Raw genomic sequence first — 16,063 nt, forward strand, 5'->3', positions numbered from 1 at the left:
ATCAGAAGTGCAAAGTATTATTGGTATTTAGAACTGAAGTCTTTTCAAAAAGCTTAGTCTTCATGCCAGTTAGAAAACAATGGTTCTAAAAAAATATCTTTTGCATTTCCCTTCTTACTTTTCTTAAACTATATCAGAAAAGATTGTGGGCCTCTCGTCCATCTAAACAGAAAAGCCTACACCATTTCTTCCAATGAGTGGTTAATCTATAGAAAAACTTGACTTTTTCCCATCTTTTTCTTTCTATAGCTTCTAAATAAAAGCCTACCAGTGTATCAAACTGAGAATGTTCATACAGCAAAGTCAAATTGACCAAAAAATATTCTCCCTCTCTGGTTCCAGGCAACAGCCCTTGAACTCCCAGTTATTATTAAATAAAAGAAGAAGGAGCATTCATTCCTTTGGGAAACCTACCCTATTCACTAACGAGAACTTTTGCTGCAGAGTCGGGAGACTGTGATGCAATGATGATGCAACTTTCATCATTTGCTTCCTCTCTGTCATTCTTGCTACACTGAGAATGGACAACTGCAATTACCCAACTCTAGGCGAAAGGGTTAGTTTCATCTTTTGCAAAATCCCCAAAATGTGGATCCTTCCCACATGCATAAATAGGGGAAATGATCTAACTGCTTTCCCATTTCCTGTTCCTCTTTATCCACTTTCCTCTCTTTTCTACATTCATTATTAATAAAAAATGGGCAAAACCAGGCACTGACTGCACATCTGGTTCAGCTCTGGCAAGAACTCCCAGGACACAAGTGGCAACAGCTACCAAGTGCTTCAATTTCAAAATGGAAATTCTCTTGTTAAAGCTTTCTGTAAGAGACTGATGGATTTTTGCTGCCAAGTGAAACAGGCCAGAACCATAGTTAAGCCACTGTCATAATGTCTCTTCTTTCCAAACTCATGATAGCAAAATGCTATCCATGAATTCAGCTAAGAAAATGTGAGAGAGGGGAAATGAGTGATGTTTTCTCCAGACATTTTGTCCCAGATTGGTAGAATATCATTTTATTTTTTGTAAGATGAGTTGGATTTAAAAGATTTGATTTTTTAATTTCTCCTAGTTTTAATACAACAATTAACATAAAATAGTCATCTCAATTTCTGCTATGAAACTAGTTTTGAATTAGTAATTTTACTGGACGATAAAGCAGAGCACCACCAGAGGGAGACAGTGCAATAGCAAAAAACTTCGCAAAAAATCCGCCAAAAAACTTAAAGATCATTATCCTGCAAAATAGCAGACAGCAAAGAAATAAAGATTATTGTTCTGAAGCACAGTGTTTTGTGCCTTTTGAAGTAAAAATCTCCACATTCCAATCACACATAATGAGGAACAGTAATGTAATGGAAAGAAAAAACCTTGCTTACTTTTTTCCCCAGGAACAGATGCATCATTTTGCATTGCACTACACTTTAATAACTTCTTATTTTAATTTTTTATTGTCACCTTGACAATGTCTCCCTTCACATTTTGCCCTACACCAGAGGCAAAAAGATATTTTTCTGATCTCTTTAAACTGATATCTTCAAAACAGCGATTGCAGGTCACCATCTCCCATCCTTAGTAGCTGTGAGAAAGATACAAAACGTCCTGCATTCTCTGAACCTGACTCTACCTAGCCACACCTCTAATATTTTTTGTCTTGCTGCTTTTTCTTTAATTTTATTAGAATTAAGAGTAATCTGGTGATTGTCAGGAAATTGTATTGCAGCACAGTAGCGCTGTGCTCTTAATTCAAGCAGCTGCACTCTAAGCTCATCATTCTCAACAGTTCCTCATTTGTGGTTTTGGCTGTTCAACTGACTTTAAATATTCATCTCTTGTTTCAAATTTAAAGTGCACTGTGATTCATTTCTGCATCTTTTTTAAGTGTCAGGCTTTTACAATTGAGCGACCTGGTTAACCATCCATCTCGCCTTGAACAGTCTCTGGTTAATGTGCACAATTGCTTTTCTCTATCATGAATAAGACTGGAAATGGCAATTAATTTCTGTAAGGGCTTTTTAATGTTTTATTTTATATCATCTTCCTTCTTCCATCCACTAAATCTAAAAACCTATCCACATCCTTTATATTGCTCATCTACCCACTGAAAATTGTATCAGAAGCCAAAGAAGCCAGTCCAAGGATCCTCTCCTAGCATGGCTGAACAGGACCAGCAGTTTCCTCTAGCTTTCAGGTCGATCTTTTGCACCCTCATGATGTGAAAAGACATAGGCCATCCAATTTTTCTTAAGGAGAAAAAGTAAAACAAGAAACAGGGTAGCAAGGGAACAATAACTGAAAACGAACACAAAACAGTGAGGACTGTGCAGTGGAGAAGCCAGAAGTAGAAGTAACAGTCCTGTACATGGCAAGGATAAAAAACAACTACTGAAATGAGAATTAAGCCTTTACTGGGTTTTGTTAGTCATGAGGACCACTCGGGGTTTCTCAAGGTTTCCTGCACACATGGATTATGGCAATCATTGGAGTACACCTCTGGGTAAGGGAAAGAAGAATGTGGTTTCTGTGCCACGTGTCCTTGTATCCTAAGGAAAGGAGGAGAGCAGAAACTATTACCCATGATGTCTAGAAAGGGAGCTATTCTTCCATTCCCCATGCACAACACAATGAAGTAGTAAAGGGTGGCAACTGGGAGACCAGGAACACACAGTGAAGCCAGAACTACAACAAACTGCTACTGTGCTGATAGCTTCGATTTAGTGCTTGGTTGTTAAAATAAATGAGTTCCCAGCTCTGTCATTTCCTGAGGCTATTCTTAGCACTTTGGGGTTTTTTTTAACATTTATCATAATATTTTTCAAAACATCCATCAAGCTCTGGAGGTCTTCTCTAACGAAAACTTAGTGAAATATTGCTAACAGACACTATATTGTTCATATAAGCTCCATGAACTCAGATACTATTCAGAAGATTCCAAATTGTCATTTGTTATGCTTTATCCTTAATACTAAATGCTTTTACAGACAAAATGTACCTTGATGATGCACTATGCTGTTTCAGTATCTACTCCCAATGAGTACTTTTTGTCTTAGCTACAGTGCTTTCTAAACTTTGGATCTTGTGAACCATCAATATATTTTTCAGTTATGCATATCTGTCTGTCATGCTAAAACTTCTCAAAACCTTCACAAAAGCAGCAAAGCATACATAAATTTCCCTTTATACTTCCATGACACATTCTGATAGTGTTTTCAAGGTGAGGTCAGTTTCCCTTGTGTTAACTGATAGATAAAAAATAAACTGGCTTCTATTCATTCTTGGCTCAGCACACTGACTTCTTTTTACCCCCTGATTTTTCAGTACTACATCAGTAAAATCTGACATTTAGCGAACATCAAGCACTGTTCTGGTCTGGGGCACTAGTGAGTTCTAATGTGGGAGGATACAAGTTTTTTTCAACTCTTCTGCAGGCTCTTTTGTGCTTTGATACTTTAAGCAAACACAGAAGTTTTGGGTATAATAGCATCTCTTCCCTATGCTCACTTTGGTTTAGATGTCCAATTTTCCCCTGTTGTAATTACTTGGCCTGCACTTGTCCCTGATGTCTGTATCTAGTGAGCATCAGGATGCATTAAAGGAATTTCTGATGATTCACTTTCTAAAATAAAGTAAAATTCATTGAATAGTTCATCATTCATGATTTTGTAAAATCAATTCATTTAAATGTCTCCCATTCTCTTTACAGTAAAATTCATTTATTTATGTGGTGCTTCTATCTCGTGACACCTCTAGTTTAGATACCTAACTTCAGCCTGTGTGCTTTTTCTCTGATTACTTTCTGTGGGGTTTGCTATCTCATGTTTTTTTCCTGTCTGTGCACTTCATTTGCATTATTAGCTTCATGATTCCTTTTTTTTTGTTTTGAATGACAGATGTTCGCTCCTAGAAGTGACAGGATGTGAGAGATTTATAACACATATATATATAATATATATGTTATATATAACATATGTAACATATGTAACATAGAATCATAGAATAGTTTGGGTTGGAAAGGACCTTAAAGATCATCTAGTTCCAACCCCCCTGCCATGGGCAGGGCCTAGATCAGGGATATATAATGTATAATGTACAATGTACAATATACAATATAACATAGTAGTTATATTATATGTGTCAGTATTTTGATTTTTTTTTTATGTTTGTGTCTATAATTTTCCTTCTCAGGTGCTACATGATTGGTCTATTTTGAAGCAAATTATTTAAAATTTTGAGATTCTAAGAAATTGTGTATTTTAGAAGAAATCAGACCAATGGTGAAGGTTTTTGGATCCACTACAATCTTTCATCAGAGCTAGAAAGTTATGATTATTCTTGTAGTCATATGGTAGGCATAGTCTAGTATCCAGAACCACATTACATAGGAATTCTAATATTAGTACACAATCTATTAATTTTTTGCAGTGTCCTGATATGTCTTTTACAGCTTCGCTGCATAAAAACTCTTCTGAGATTAATCTGAATCTATACGTATCATACACCAAAATTCTGCACACAAGCTGATCAACCTTCTTCCTACCAAGTCCCACCCTCTGATTTCAAAGCAGGACATCTCCCAGATTTTTGGCATTCTGAAGTTGAATCTATTCATTAAAACCAGCCAGCTTCTACTTTTCCTGGTTTGAATTTTCCAGGTTTTTATGGTATCTCTTCAGTACATTTACTTGGCAGTCCCTTTTGAAGGGAAAAGTGATCAGAATGCAGATTACCTCTGAGAAGTTTATTCTTATTGCGAATGTCCATTGAATTTAAACCATGCTATAGGAATATAAATGGCTAGATTAAACCTTTCCTTCAGAGTGCCTTTTAGCTAAACAGAAAATCCAGTTCTGCACGGGCATCCCTTGTCTATTTTTTTCACAATTCTTAGCCCCGAGATTAGTCCAACAAGTTTTCAAAAGGCTCCATTTATTAGATAGCTCATGTGATGCAACACACAGAGGAAGCTGCCCAGCTGTGTGGCTGCATTTAGTACAGTATAAACTATACTAGGCATGCTAATAGGGGAAAGCCCCTTAAATCCCTCCTCCCACTAATCCAGTAGGCACTGCCGCACAATGTCACAGTCCCCTTTACCTTGAATTTCTTCAGCTTTTCACCTGTTGACTTCACACGGGATGTCCGATCAATAATTCCCCTAAGTGGTATCAAATTATTTTCCTAGAAACTTCTAAAACTTCCTTTTAGTTTGACCAAAATACATTAGCACAGAAAGGGGAGTCAAAGAGACCGCAAAATCTACTGCTATGGACAGAAATCGTACAAGGCCAAAACTATACTGAAAGAAGCCCTTATAACTTAACATGCCATTTGATAACTTACACATTCTTAATGAAGTGCTCATTAAATCCTGTGCTAAGAACTTCACAGGATGAAGGCACAGATGAAAAATAAATGGAAAACAGATCACAAAGAGCAGATATAGTGTTGGGTATGTATGGATGGACAGCAATAAGAGTGTCCAAAATCGCTACGAAGAGCAATCAGAATCAAATTTTGCAGCAGCTATTCTGGACTGGGGCATCCTAAAGACCACATCAGTGAAGAGCTTCACTTCTCATGCACAGTTTGTGCTTTTACATTGATTTAGAAGTGTTACTTTCTGCAGGTTCAGAAGGCTCTTCCATCCCTACCCCCTGCAAATCTAAAATTTGTCGTTGGGCTGAAATGATTCCTGCCATTTTACAATCTGGCAAGGGGGTGAGGGCCTGATTTGATGCTCACACAACTTCACTGTCAGCAACTGCTGGTTCTGAGGACTGTCCTCATTTCATTCAGACTGCCTGATCATTGTGGCAACTACAGCTAGGCGGGAACTGCTGGTGCAAGGAGATGATGGCCTAACAACATTTCATCCTATCTATCTTAGCACATCCCCCCTGCTGACACATTCCAGATCACTTCATAAACTGCAGAGCAAACATAAATGGTCGGGATCATGCTAAGGATGGTATCAGCTGTGCTGAAGCTCAACATGCCAATAACAATCTATGTTACCTGTCAAGGCAAATAAATGTCAGTACGTGACACACGTGGATGACATCAAATTGAGCAGAGTAACTGATACACTCAAGGGAGGGCTGTCATTCAGCAGGGCTTCGACAGGTTGGAGAAATGGGACAACACAAATACCATCAAGTACCACAAAGGCAAATGTAAAGTCCTGTGTTTTGGACAGAAGAACTCCGTACAACAGCCAGGAGCTGACTGGGTAAATGGCAGCTTTACTGAAAAAGTCCTGGAGGACTCAGTGAACAAGGATGGATGGGAGTGAACAACTGCTCTTGTACCAATGAAAGTTAATCATATAATGGGCTGTATTAGTAACAGTATAACCAGCAGATCTAGGGAAGTGATTACTGCTCGCACCACCATTTGGCATGTGGGAGACTGCCTATGGAGTACTGTGCATGGAATGGAGCACTGCAATACGAGAAAGATATCAACAAATGAGCTCAATGGAGGGTCAGCAAACGGTTGGAGAGCTAGAGCATGTTACATACAATGAGACGCTGAAAGAGCTGGGTTTGCTCAGCCAGATGAAGAGAAGTCTACTCGACAATCTAACTATGTCTTCAGCTACCCAGTGGGAGGGAATAGAGAAGATGGAGCCAGACTCTCTCTGGAGGTGCATAACAGAACAACAAGAGGCAACCAATCAAGTTGCAACATGGCAAATTCCAGGCAGATATGGGGAGAGGGGGAAATTCTTCACAGTGATGGTAGACAACCTGTTGCACCAAAGAGGTGGTGGAATGTCCCATCCATGATAAGATTCAAAATGCAACTTGGAAAAGTTGCAAGAGAAAACAAGGTGGTCATTGTTTTCATCATAGCAGGACAGTTGGCTAACCCTTCTTTAGAGGTGTTTAAGAATTGCCAACACCAGCTTAGATCATAGCAGGTATTTTTAGCAGATACGCTTGTTCTCCCTGCTAAATGAGGAGTGGGAAGAGGCTGCGCAAGAGCAGGTGACAGCATATTGATTAGCACTTTTGGTTCAGTGTTGATTGCCCTCATTGGAAGAAGCGGTGGAGAACCTATGGGGTGGCTGATGCAGTCAGAAACAGCTGTCACAAAAGGGGAGCGGGTGTGCAGAAGCAGAGCAATGAGCTGAAGTATGACAAAGGACTCTCATTACCAAACTAGCTGCTTTCTGCTAAAAACACCCTTAGCAATGTATTGAGTGACTGAAAATGGTGCTTCAAGAATGTCATTCTGTAGGCTTTCCCCATACATCCAGCAGGTCCCAGCCAGCTCTGCTTTTGCTCTTACTGACAAAGTGAAGAACACAAAAAAATGTCAACACAACTTGTTCTGAGCCTGGCTCCAGTATTCTGAAAATGCTTAGCAAAGCCACAAATTTGCAAGAGATGTTACAGAGATAGCAGAAGTCCTGTAGCAAGAGAAGACGGTCCACGGAGAGGTCTGTGCAGGAACCTGAGGCAAAACCAGCCGTGAGGCAAAGAGCAGAAACAAAGGAAGGTCTAACTGCAGCAGGCACCACCACTTACACAAGTTGTCACTCAGCTACCTGACCACAGCGATAAAGGAACAGAAGGAACTGAGATGTGACTGGCAAAAGGGTCTGAACTAGCTTAGTGCATGCGGTCCCACAAAACGCAAGCAGGCAATGTCTGATCCACCAAAAAGTCTCCCAGCTTAGTTAACCATTTTGAATAAAATTTGAACCTGCATAGCAAGTTCAGAGCAGCCCAGCAACACCGGTTTTGATCCTGCTCTGGGACGTTTAAATCCTATCACCTGATCATAGCCCTACGAGCTCATCTCATTACACTACCTCTAAAGTAATGAAGTTACGGTGAGACTTTCTTTCTTACTTTTTCACTTACCAGGATAAAATTTGTGTATCTGTAGCGTCCACTGAGAAACACATGTAAATTCAAGCGCTTAATTGTGTGGGCCAATTTCTAGAATGCTTAGTTTACAGGTCACTTACGTGTAGACATCAACATAGATTGCTGTTTGCTCTTTAGCTGCGCTTATCTAAAAAAGGCATGCTGAGGTCCTTTTATTCAAAGAAAAGAATAAAAAAAAAAGTTCTCTTCAAAAGAGAACACCAGTTTTTCCCATCTTGTTTTTCCACCTGTTTATATTTGGCATTAATTCATCAGCTAGCAAATTAAATATAGTTCCCTGCCTCATGCCACCACGTAACTGCTGAGCAAGTCAGTCTCCAGCCACATGGTCGGTGTGTGTAGTTCTGCCTTTTACTAGAAATCGGTTTCCATTTCTCTCATTCCCTTTTTAGGTAGGGAAGGAGCAGGTGCTCGAGCCCCTTCGCCCCGGGGACTGCTGACTCCAGGGCTTCTCTCCTTGCCGTAAATAGAAGCGCGATGCAGGCGCGCAGAGGCACCCGCGCTGCCTCCCCTGCCCACCGCCCGCTCCCTCGCACTGCGAACCCTGCACGCAGTGTCCCACACCGAACCCGCTCCGGAAGAATCCGGACGCCAGGGCCTTTATTTCCCCCTCCGCGCCGACAGCATTGCCCCTCCCTCTGCCGAGGGACACACAATGCACTCGGCTCGCTCCGGCGGCCGAGGGGAGGGAGGAGGGGGGCGTGGAGCACGGGGGCCACCGTTTCGTGTAGCTCCTCGTTAGTATAGTGGTGAGTATCCCCGCCTGTCACGCGGGAGACCGGGGTTCGATTCCCCGACGGGGAGAGGCGCTGCCGTGAAGGCTGTTTTGTTGCTCCGGTTTCTTCGAGATCCCCTTTTCCCCTCGGGAGGGAAAAGGATGGGCCGCACCCGTTGCACCCCGTGGCTTTTGTGGAGCGGGTATGGGAGGAAAAATTGTATACGTGGCCTCCCCGTCGGGGAATCGAACCCCGGTCTCCCGCGTGACAGGCGGGGATACTCACCACTATACTAACGAGGAACTGCCTTTCTAAGTGGGTTCGCGGATCTGCTTTTATGTATCTAAAACCCAGGCTGTCCTGGTGAATATTCCTAGCGCAGAGCCTTTGGCAGCGGGGCAGGACGGCCAGTCCCTGGGCCACAGGACCAGGGACCCTCGAGACTGCGCGCGCAGCAGGCGAACGCGACAGCACCGGGGCGGCCTCGCTGCCAGGGGTCTGCAGTGGGGGGTGGTGGGGGTGAATTAAGGCGGAGAGGCGCCAGCGCGCGTGACGGCGGGTCCGGCCGGTGCGGAGGAGGAGGACTTTCGACTGTGGCGTTCCCCGCTTTGGGGCAGCCGCAGCGTGCCAGCTGTAATGCTGGAGAAAGAAACACCCAGCAGGACCTCGTGGCGCAACGGTAGCGCGTCTGACTCCAGATCAGAAGGCTGCGTGTTCGAATCACGTCGGGGTCACTTAATTTTTGTTTTGTCAGTAGCCCTTTACCGGCTTTACCTCTGCTGAAAACGAGAGACGGGAACCACTCCCCCCTCCCTTTTTTTTCTCTTTTTTAATTCCTTAAAGCCTAGAGTCTCCGCTTTTTGCTTGAGTCCGAGGCTTCTCTTTATGGTGGAGCCCAGAGGGAAACCTGAACTGTTAAACGGGGCAGCGACAGGGCAGCCCCAGGGGAGAAATCCAAGGAACAGGTGTTCAGAAAGCAGCTGCCTTTGATATTTCGACTGCAGCGCCTTGGGGGAAGAGCTGGGGCAAAAGGGTGCGACGAGGGGAAAAGGAAACGAGGCCACTGCTGTCCCTCCCTGCCACATGGACGGGATGGGACTCGTGGAGCGGAATCACTGCTCTGTTATACGAATAATAAACACCCCGCTGCATGAACCACGCACGTCTTTGTGGTGTTTGTGTATACAGGACCTTGTAATATCAAACGCTTAAGCACAAAAGGCGAGATTGTGTTGGAGATCTGCTTTGAAGCTTTACGAAGAAAATACACCGTGTGGAAACAATGAAAAAGAATCAGAAAGATGCGTAGAAAGAGTAGCTTTAAATTTTAAATGGCATAGAGACCAGAGAAATGGCGGGAGATCATGTTTTCAATACAGAAATTCACATGTAAAAGAGTGGAAGTAAAGGCAGGGGAAGGGAGTGGTTCAGAACAAGCTAAGAGCTTGAACAGATGCTGTTTGAACCCTAAAGGCAAACAAAACCCTGACAGAGAGGGAGAGGGGTGCAAGGTGCCAGGGAAGGTGTTTCAGAGGCCGATGGGTTTAAGATGTGGAACAAGAGTTTTCTCAGACTGGCCATTTCCACACCCTGAAGTGCCAGAGGCAGAAAGGTGCAGGAAGTATTTTATTTTGATCTAGATATGAGCTAGCAGGTCTGAGAATTAGTACTTTAGCGATTTGGATGCACTGGAAAGTTTGATACCTAATGAAATTTAATTAGGTGATAAACAGAATAGTTCGTCAAATGCCTGAAGTTGAGGGACAGGGAGAAACGTGCCAGAGACAAGACTCTAGGTTTGTAGGAATTATTAGTATTGAAAACCAGGGCAGAAAATGAAGAGAATACAGAAGTCTCTAGAAATCAGACTCAGCAGAGTCATCAAAATACGGGGCAGGGGGGAGAGGGGTAACAGAAATACTTTTGTGGTTTTGAGCTAATATTTCTTCCACATATCCTCAAAAACTTCCAAACACAGAAAACCTGCATCTTCCTTAAGCATTCTATTCCAGTGCTTTGCCACCCTTACCATTACTAAGTGACTATGTGTAGTTTAACTCTGATATCTCTTTTGCTGTAACTTAAATCCAGTACTCGTGCTATCGCACTGGAGAACAGTTTATTCCCTTCCTTTTTATAGCTGCATCTTACACATTTGAAATTCACTATGCCTCTCATAGCTGTTCTAGAGTAATGGACTGTTTGCTGAACCTCTGATTATTTGTATCACTTGCCTCTGGAGTCTCCCCAAATTAGTTGCATTTTTAAGTGCCCAGAACTGATCACAGTATTTCAGCTGACTCGGATTTTACCAGGTCTGAATAGAAAACAAGTACTGCTTCACTTCCTGTGCTGACTGGACTTCCAGTTAGGTAGTTAGTCCTTTTTCTATGCATAATCTTTTAGACGGAGGCATTTTTATCGCATGCACAATCTGTTAATGTGTCCCTGGTCCCATAAAGTATCTTATGCCTCTGCTTTACCATCCATCAGAGAGCTGGATGAAGAAATTGTGGCAATCTGCTTGCACTCTGCCAAAGCAGGTGCACTGCTCTAAGCATTCCAGGTTGTTGCTAGACAACATCACTGACTGACAGTAAGGGGTTCATCTAATGACAATACAGACCATCTACTAATAGAAGTCAAAGCCTTCAGGATGTGGTTTCACACCATACCTCACTTATATACCTAATGTAATGGGAGTGCAGGTTGTCACAACTTGATCAGTCTCCCTTTGCCCTCTCCATCCCTGCCTACATGTTTCCCCCATTCCACTTGGATCACATCTTGCAATGTGCAGCAGCAGCTGCTGGCTCAGCATGCAGCTCTGGCGGCACAACTACTAGATCCAACACAAGGCAAGTGTCAGGAGTGCACGGTCCGGGAAGGGTTAGAGAGCAGGATCATCCCTTTCAACAACAACCACAACCACCAATGGTTCAGTTAAATCTTTTTGTCAGTTGTTCTTTGGAGGGAGAGCCTTCTGTCCCCAGATCAAAATAATCTGGTGATGTTTAAAGATTAAGTGAAAGAATAAAATGAGCAATAGCTATGATTCTCTCAATTTTCTATCAGTAAAATACAGATAATAATTCTCTTTTTTCTCACCACTATTTTGTCAAGTTGGATCCATTAATTCTGAAGCACTCAAGTAAGTTGGTGGGTGTTTGTTTCTCACCAGCATCCCTACTATACATGTGCTTCTGTGCTTCTGTCCTTTTACAACTTTTGAATACGTCATTTTTTAGCCTGAGCTCTTAAAACAGATTTGTTTTTCTTATTAAATTATTACTAGCTAAATATAGACAATAACAAATCTATATAAGGTTTAAAAATCTTGGAGCTGATGTAGTAGCTTCCATAGAGTAAATATAGTTTCTGCACCATCTCTGTCCATATATAATAAAAATAGATAACCAAATAATGCTTGTTTGGAAATGATTCAGTGTGGGAAACTTCCCTGTAAACTGTACTTTTCAGTGTACTTAAGTAGTAGCAATACTTCACCCTCATTGGTATGCCTTTATCACACTGCCACCTGTAAAAAGTTTTAAAACAGTTACACTGCTGAGTTTTACACATTTCTCTCCCTGCCTGGGACCAGTCGTACAGACTACCCACAGTGCCGGCACCCCTGTATTCACAGCAAGGGCAACCACTACCTGGTTACTACACCAGGTAACACATCCACAGCAGCCAGTATTCTCCTGAGGGTGCCAGCGAGAGTGCCATCCGTCGGTAAAACCACATCCACTGGCAAATTCAGCAGGAGATGTAACTTTTTTCTACAGGAGAATTGCTCTAGAAGCAATACGTTCCATTATAGTAAGGATTGAATTTTTCCTATCACTTTGGCCTTTCCACTTGGATTGTGCTGATTTCTGATAAGAAAGCTAAAGTTATTAAAAAGTCATCTAATTTTTCTAAATAAAGCAAGAATGTGGAGAATAAATTAATTATTTTAGAAAGTACAGTTACACTGTGCCATGATGATTAGGTGACTGTTTACTTCATTTATAGTAATTCTTTCCAGTTTCTATTGCCTTTCTCAAGAGGGTGTATTATTTTCATTGCAGAACTCGTCGTGCAACAAGATGGCATTAATACTTCATACTTTTTTTTTTTTTACATTTCTTTTAACTAAGATTTCCATATCAGCTAGGTCTAAGACAAGGGCACGCCTGCAGCACCCCTTTAAACGCCTTTGGCAGGAATGGATTTATAGTCCTCACAATTTTATTATGTTTTATAAGGCAAATGTTACAAGTGAGTGCAAATTATGTATCTGTGCTTCATTGTGGATTAAAAGTTATCCAAACCCTCCACTGAATTTCGGATACTTTTTTGAACACACAGATATAGAAATTTAATTTTTTTAATGTAGCACAGCATAAACTACCTGTCTCATTTTTATGGACGGCATTAGAAAGAAGAGGAAGTTTGGGAAACTCAAAGCTAGAAATGTGAGATAATTTAGAAAGCATTCAGTGTTTTCATTGCAAAGACTGTTTGATTGAAAATCTCTTTCTCAGGCTTCAGGAAAGCTAACGAATTCCAGACATATGGGAGGGTCCTGCAAAGAAAGGATTTTTGGCTTCTACTTTCAGCATATTTCACATTTTTTGGCAAGCTTAGGGCAGGTTTTCAACCTCTGATAATGGCCATAGTCTCATATAATTTGTACTTATTTTTCCTAAACATTCCTTTTGTCACTGTTTATACTGACAACAAGTAAAATGTGACTACCTGTTTCTCAGGTGGAGGCAGGCATTCTGGTCTTTGAAAAACAGAACTTGATGTTAAGGATAAACGTAATCACAGAAGGCACTCCAATCTTTCAAGATGTAAATCATCTGATAGGCATATGGACCATCTCCTGGATTTTTTCCCTGCAAAACCAGAAAGATCTCTTGAGCTCATTCATAATTAATTCCTTCCTTTATGCCCTTTGACTGTTGGGTTCGGCTACAAAAAAGCTTTCTTTCCTTCAAACAAAACAGACAATAAAGGTGCAGATCCTCAGCTGTATTGAGGTCTAATTGTGGTGCTAGTTGCAGATTCCAGTGTTAATCATTACGTAGGTGCACATTTTGGCACTTTCTTGTATTATTATACTTACCTTGTCTTTACCTTGCCAGGAGGATGCCTGTTGTTCCCAAGGAGTGACAATGAAAAGTGCAGAGCTAGGGAACAAGAGACAGTTTTGTGCCAAGGTTTGGGGTTTTCTTTTATGGACTTGGCTTCCTGGAGAAGTCTACTACTCTAAAACAGGGCACCACTACGGCATTATACAATGCCTTTCTAGTTTTTGTCACTTTGGAAGAAGCTAAAGGTAAGCCAATAACACGAGTCCAATGTCCATGCAAAGGAGACATGTCAACATAACAATATAACAGAGAAAATCACTCAAAAAAAGTTAATACATATTTCTGTAGTTGGAGAAATAACTTTCAAAACATAGATCGATTGTAAATATGAACCGTAAATAATGTCAATCTAAGGCATTTCCACCATCATTGTATTGGATTTTGAGCAATTAGCCCAAACATAATGCTGAGTTTCTGCTCCCTTTATGCTGTTATGGCAGTATTGTCTAACAGCACTAAGACGAAATGTACAGATCCAACATAAAGCCAGTTAACCCAAATATTTATGACCAAAGCTGAACTGTGATTGTAACTTTGTAGTGATTTACTGCTTCATACCATATTGTTGTTGCATTTTTTTTTCTATTAATGCATTAATACCAGACTTGCCATCAGTTTACTTAGATTGAAAGGCGTAAACTGACTTCCACTCCTAAGGGTCACTTATAAGGAAAGCGGGCATCAACTATATGGAATATTCTGAACAGTACAATGAGTTGCAAATGGCAGCTGCACTCCTTTAAGAAGCTGTCTCAGAAAACAAGCTTCAGGCCTAAAGTACAGTATTATATTTGTCTGTGGGGATAGTAGATGGTGTCTGCACCAATTTTTTAGACTGCATTTCCATTGTTACCTTTGATTAAAATTTCCCAGACCCAGTTCCCCCTTACACTGCTTCAAAACATTTTTTACTTGATTTACTTGAAATGGAGATTGCTGGTTTTGACATTAGTAGAATAGCTGAACAATCTCTCTGCTGGTGCCTTTCTGAAGTATGCTGTGTCCGTCTGCAACTGGTTTCATACCTGAACAAAATGCAAAAATCTTAAAGGTGGGGGAAGGATCTATTTTCTGAGGCACCGAGAGGCTTCTCAAGGTGGAACATACTATCTATGCTTTAAATGACTGCTATCAAATTTGGAGAGGAACTCAATTTCCTTTAAGCATTTCCAAAACGCTTGTCATGTGATACCTATGTTCCAGGAAAAACTTTGGGTAAGGTACACTGAAAAATACACAGAACCCTCTAATTTCTTCAGTTCGGTCCTACAAGTGGTAGTCAGTCCATATTGGTATATGAATATTTGCTTTGTATACATATGCTATCAATGGAAGGAAGACTTTTCCACCCACGTTCAGCCTCACTGTATAACAAACCAAACTGGTAAGGTTTGTACAACATCAAGAACCGGATAGTTTCAAATAGAAGTTATACATATGGTGGCCATCTCATATCACTACTTGCACTACAAGGTAAATTAAATTCCCCAAACTAAGCTTCTCCCTTGTATTAATTCCTTTTTCACACCACACCAGTTCCTCAGTTGGAAGCATCAGGCTTCTTGGTGGGTCCTTGATTTGCCTGGAAATATCCTTCCAGAAAAATAACCCACAGCACCTTCATCTAGTTGGTCCTGTGGTAGCACTAGGTAAACAGGAATTGCAGGCACTACATTTAGTGATGGAGCAAATCAAAACAGAGGGAATTCTTTTCCTCAACAGCAATCTAAAAGTCTTTTTGGAACAAAGAGGAGTGTGTGCTAGCACCAACAGTCCTGTTCATGTTCATCAGCCTATGGTTGATAAGCAAACTAAAATATTCATGTCACTTATCTCTGATCCTGCAATGCAGTTCTCAAAGGGATAGGATTTATAGCCAGTGATACTGAACATGCCGGCAAACAAAAACTCTGTAAGACTCGCTTTGGAGTTTTAGACAGCAAGCATCCTTTATCAGGCCTGGGCAACACGTGGGAATGATCTCCATCAATCATGTGCAATGAGACAAAGGCTAGTTACAGAATGTATTTCCCACTTACATGCATATGTATAAATTTTCCCAGAAATCTTATGCATATGCTAGTACTGTCCAAGGTCTAATTTTAATGTTATGAAACTTTGCAACAGTCAAAACTCTTGCTAATTTGGAGCTGGCTCCAGCTCTCTGCTTGACCTTGCCTTTCAGATTAGTTAGGATTCCAAACAGAGCTGATTACAGAAGAAGAGACTTCTGTTTAGCACAAATCATTCCTCACACAATACGTTATCATTTGCAAAGAAAAGATAGTGTCTAAACCCCACCAT

At 41.2% G+C, this 16,063-nt stretch overlaps 3 non-coding genes across 3 annotated transcripts; 2 read left to right on the forward strand and 1 right to left on the reverse strand.

Moving 5' to 3' along the window:
• Positions 1–8,628: 8,628 nt before the first annotated feature.
• On the forward strand, positions 8,629–8,700 carry TRNAD-GUC (transfer RNA aspartic acid (anticodon GUC)). The gene has a single exon. It is a non-coding gene; the product is annotated as a tRNA-Asp (tRNA).
• Positions 8,701–8,842: 142 nt separating this feature from the next.
• Positions 8,843–8,914, reverse strand: TRNAD-GUC (transfer RNA aspartic acid (anticodon GUC)). Its single transcript has one exon. It is a non-coding gene; the product is annotated as a tRNA-Asp (tRNA).
• A 360-nt stretch (positions 8,915–9,274) lies between these two features.
• On the forward strand, positions 9,275–9,346 carry TRNAW-CCA (transfer RNA tryptophan (anticodon CCA)). Its single transcript has one exon. It is a non-coding gene; the product is annotated as a tRNA-Trp (tRNA).
• The last annotated feature ends 6,717 nt before the right edge of the window (positions 9,347–16,063 follow it).

Source organism: Cuculus canorus, chromosome 1 (assembly GCF_017976375.1).
Source record: "Cuculus canorus isolate bCucCan1 chromosome 1, bCucCan1.pri, whole genome shotgun sequence".
NCBI lineage: Eukaryota > Metazoa > Chordata > Aves > Cuculiformes > Cuculidae > Cuculus > Cuculus canorus.